Raw genomic sequence first — 5,698 nt, forward strand, 5'->3', positions numbered from 1 at the left:
AGTGATCATGTCATCCTCGTACATTAGCAAACAACTAGGATATCACTGAATTAGGACGATATTTCATTTGTGCGTTTTTGTCGTACAAGCTTTTCCTGCGTGTTGATTGGCTATAGGATAGAGAGATCCGAGGACCTCTCTGTCTTGCACACATTTGTCGTACGACAAAAACGTACAAATGAAATATCGGCCTTAGGGTCTGAGCACAAGAATTGTCGTTACGCTTACTTAGAGACTTAATTAAGTTGTAGACGTAAGTAACGCACAAGCTTTGACCTATGACGTACAACTTATTGTCGTGTCTCCAAGAAACGGTAATAAGCCATACGTTATACGCCAAAGCTTGTGCGTTACTTACGTCTACAACTTAAGGCCCGTATTCAGAACGCGCTTTTATCGATAAAAGCGCACTTTTATCTCTGAAATTCTATAATATGCGTGACGTAAAGTATGGTATGTTAGTGTGCTAACATCGTTGTAAGCGCGTTCTGAATATGGGCCTAAGTCTCTAAGTAAGCGTTACAGCAATTCTTGTGCTCAGACCCTTACACTGTGTCATCTGTCTCTTGCTTGATAGCACCTTATGTATTGACAGATATTCTAAAAAGGCATTGGACATAAGAACAAGTGCTATTACAACCATGTTTCGATGAAAAACTGTAAGTATAAAAAAAATATATACTTCATATTACATATATTACAGATTTTTAGTACTGGGTGTATATCTATTATAACGCGATATTATTCAAGTTTGTCGCGTCAAATACTTGAACAGACTCGTTAGAGTGAGTAGGAGCTATGTGGTAGGCATGAGATAGCATGCGATATGAGAAAATGCATTTGGCTTCAAGGCTAACGCGCTGTAGGGCGCTCAGAGGGCGTAAGCGTACAGGCGTAAGTTTCAGAAAATTTATATTATCGACCTTGATTAACTTCGACCGTCACTCCAGCATCCCCTTAAAATAGGTTGATTTGCAATAGGAGTTAAGATAGTAAAATAGATTTGATCACAACCTCTATTGAAACTTCATCTGCTACTTGGAATATACACTACCATTTATAAATTCGGGAACGCCTGTGATTTTCTCACATTTCACGGAAATTTAATTATCTCAGTGAAAAAAAATCGTAGCGATGTTTTTAAAGATTCATTTCAAAGAGGAAAAATAGAGCTTTAAACTGGAGTTTGGATTTTGACCAGGGTTCGAAAAACCCCGGGTTTTTTGTTAAAAAGCCCAACTGGGTTTTATCGAGTTTTTTGGGGTTTTTTCGGGATTTATTGGGTTTTATCGGATTATTCGGTTTTTCAAGTTTTACTTTGTTTAGAATTAAATGTAAGAACTAAGTCACATTTTAAAAAGAAATTGATTTTGCAATTATTATAATATTTATAGGATAGCGTTTAATACAGAGAGAATCTTATAGCGATTTCGGCTGGGATGCACTAGTGTACACTGGTGCATGTTAAGTCCGTGCCACACTTTTCAAAAATATTTAAGACTGAACCAAAGTGCATTTCAAGACTCTTCAATACTTTAATCAACTCTAGTATAGATCGGTAACGAGGTTCGGTTGACAAAACATACATTGTTGCGATGAATTAACAGTATAAAACGGTTTTAACATGCATCAGTGGCACTAAATGGTGGAAAATTATGGAAAAAAATTAGAGAAATCAACAAAACTTCCAGAAGAATTCTGAAATTTTTTTTCCAATCTGTTGTCTGTCCCTGCTTCTTCAGCTTTTATTGAGCGATTCTTTTCAACATTCGGACTCGTGTGGAGCAAATTACGAAACAGGCTGGGAATCGAGAAAGCGACAAAACTTGTTAAAGTTTATCGTTATTTGCGTTCCATTGATGACAACTCACTAGTTATCGATTGATCTTAATTTAAATTACAATGTTGTTATTTGTAACTTTTGAGTTTGAGTGAAATAAAAATATATAAATATAATAATTTTGAATAGATATTACAGTACTCTATCTTTTCTCCGATAATTAATTTTTGTTATTTCCAATAAAAAAAAAGTTGACTGGGTTTTTCACTGGGCTTTTTCAGGTGGGTCCAACCCAATAAAATCCACTGGGTTTTTTTGGGTTGGATCCACCTGAAAAAACCCTGATTTTGACTCTATCATATTTTCGAAATTACATAAAATTGAAATTAAAAAAAAAATTTTTTTTCAATATTTTTGTTAATCTTTGAAGCGCTCTATGTGGATGAAACATCATCACACAAAATTTAACAAACAAATATTTCAAGTATACTGTCTAAGCTTTGAAATGCTTTCAGAAAAAAATTGTTGAGATTATTTTTTATAAATTAACTTTTTTATTGTGTATAATTTTATTGTATAAAATCTTATTTTTTCTATAATTCGAAGTTCTATATTCTTCCTCTTTAAAATGTATTTTTATAATAAAAATTTTTCTGCGATTGTTTTTCACCGAGATACTTAAGTTTTTGTGAAATGCAAGAAAATTGCAAACGTTCCCGAAATATATAAAAGACAGTGTACCTTCCATCCACAAAATTATTAATAAAAGTATAATACTCAAAAACAGACAGTTAAATTATATTATCATTATTATTAAATTATATAAAACGTAAATTTATTAAAATTTATTAAAAATTGTTTACATTAGAGCACAATTAAAATAATAACATTTATTAATATTAATAATTATGATACTCATTATAGATATATTTTTATCATTTTATTAGAGATATATTACAGATATATTTTTATTTAATATATATATATATATATATTGTGTGTGATACTAATAATATTGAATTATAATAGATTATATAATTAGATACTATAATTGAATTATAATAGATTAAATAGATAGAATTATAATAGATTAAATTAATAAAAATATGTACAAATTAGTCAATGTATATTGCTGAAACGAATCTAAAACTAAAAATATTTTAGTTATAATTTTATTTTAATTTTTATTTTTATTGCATATCGTACCAAAAGTTCGTAGCACTACTTCATTTGTATTATATCTATATATTTCTAAAAAATTTGGCAACTATACTGTTCAGGAGAGCAAAGTTTCAAAAAAGCAAGATTTTAAAGTTTCGATAGAGCAAATTTACTAAAACTCAAAAGAAATAATGATCTTTCGAAAGAAGAGAAAACTTTAAGCTTATATAAACTAATTTTTGAAATTTATTTTATTTATTTTTAACCAAGTTATTACTGTTCGAATTTCGAATTTCGCTATGAACTTTTATAGCGATATGAACTTTTGTTACGATCCAATAATTTCTAATTTATTTTTGTTCAAAAAATTGTATTTTTTTACCGCTTGCGTACGTAGAGAGGATTATTTCATTATTAGTGTTATTATTTTTTGCAGATTCGCAATTTTGGAAGTTATTATCCATAGGTTCATTGTTTCTTAAGCTATTAATATTTCATGATACGTCTTGACGTGATACGTTTCCTACTGTCTTTCCTTTTAACTTTTTTATTTCTTTTCCTAATTTATTTGTCTTTCGATATTTTCTTTTGTTCGAAGCCATTTTATTAATAAAATTGATCAATTCTTTCTTTGTAACAGTATTATCTTGTATGTTTATCCATTCTAAGAAAGTTAAACATATTTTTTCCATTTTATCTGTTGAGTTAGCTAGAAAGTTTGTGCGATGTTTTTAGCTCAAAATTATATATAGAATATGTTTGTTGGAAAACTTTTTAATATCTAACACAAAAGCTTAAAGTTTTCCCTAAAAATGCGTTTTTAAAAAAGGTTTCTACATATTTTTGTCATTGCATTATTCGCGAAAGTGAAAAGAGCATTCTAATTTTAAATTTCTTATAATTCCGTTAAAAATCATCGTACTGCAATTAAAAAAACAGATTCTTAAAACCAAAATTTTACTTTATCAAATGGTATAATTGTCAATTTTTTAAATGTAAAATATATTATATATAAATTTAAACTAAAAAAAATGTAATATTACTGTCTTTTTAAGTATTTTGCATAATTTGCATTAGAAGGAAAGTATAATGACGTATTTTTAACTTAAATTTATGTTCTATTTTTTTTTAAATTGGCAATTGTACCAATCGATACAACAACGTTTAAGTTTAAAGTTTCGGCTTTAAGAATCTGTTTTTCTAAATTGCAGTACGATGATTTTTAACGGAATTATGAGCAATCATCTTCTTTTTGCTTAACTCACGAGTTCTTTAAGTAACTCGTTCTCACGAGTTCTAATAAATATAATATCACATTAAAGTAGCTTTTCGTTATCTGTGGATTATCTAAGTGTCAAAGTAGCATCAAAATATGAGACGCATTTGTAGCTTCAAAGTAATATTGAAATAAAGTCTATAGATTTAAAGGTTTAAAAAAGGAGTTATATTCAGTGTAATATCATCAAAGTAGGTTTCATCTAGTTTATAGAGTATTTAAATAGGTCCTAACTATCCTTAAGAATGTCAAAGTAGTATCTAAATTTCGACTCGAGACGGTTTAAATTTAATGAAAGATACTAAGTTATTGGATAACTTTTATTTTAACATACTTGACGATATACGTGAACTTAAATTGTCACAGTTTTAAACACTTGTTTTTACATTCGATTTTATTGACTTACTTTTATTTGACCTACACATTATATCAATCAATTTTCAAACGAGAAACAGTCAACATCTAATTTTTAATGTACTTGACCGGATCTCTTATTGAGAGTTTTAATTACAGTATTTTATATAAATTAACGTAAGTTATTATTTGATTCTGTACCTCTTATTCACACTAATAATATATTTTTTTAATACATCTACTCGTGCTACAGAATATCATAAAATACTCGTAACTAATGAATTCTCAAATCGTTTGATACAAGTCTGGGACAAACCGGATTCTCAATTTCAGCCGAGGAATTTCAGCCGAGAAATTACTATTATATTACCATGTTATTATTATATATCGAGATCTAGCAGCGCCAAGTGTTTTTACATGAAAAATTTTTCTATTTAAATTAAATTTTTTTATTTTATACGGTTATAATTCTTTAACTTTTGTGGTAACATTTAAATTGAGCAAGGTAACGCAAGTTTGTGATGTTTTGTATAATATTTTGAAGGAGAATTAAATAACCACTACTTTAGTTGGAAGAGGAAATGTCTTTGAATGAATTGTAATATAATAATTTCATTTAAGAGGAATTTAAACCATTTGGATTGGAATAGGAAGATTCTTCAATAAGTATACGTATACTTAGGTTTCATTGTATAAAAATTAAAGATAGTACCATTTGGATTAAGTAAATAATAAATAAAGATAGTATCACTTATGTGAGTTTTACTTTTCATACTTTTAGTAGAATTTAACTTGGCGCCACAGTTGTTGATATCAAATCGTTCGTACAAATAATACATACCATTAGATTAATATTCATTATTTATTTAATTTGGCATGGTATAAAGAAGTGGGATTTAATTTGGCGCCAGTTCTTGATATCAAATCTTTTAAAGGAATAATACATAAAATTTTTTGATAAAATTTTGATAAAATTTTGATGAATTTAACTTGGCGCCAATTTTGTTGATATCATCAATTATACGAATATGATACATATCATTAGAGTTAAATAAATTATTTTTTCTTGGGGAGGAATAAAATAATAAAATTTAATTTGTTCGAATTACATGGAATTTAACTTGGCG

Source organism: Trachymyrmex cornetzi, unplaced genomic scaffold (assembly GCF_001594075.2).
Source record: "Trachymyrmex cornetzi isolate Tcor2-1 unplaced genomic scaffold, Tcor1.1 scaffold118, whole genome shotgun sequence".
NCBI lineage: Eukaryota > Metazoa > Arthropoda > Insecta > Hymenoptera > Formicidae > Trachymyrmex > Trachymyrmex cornetzi.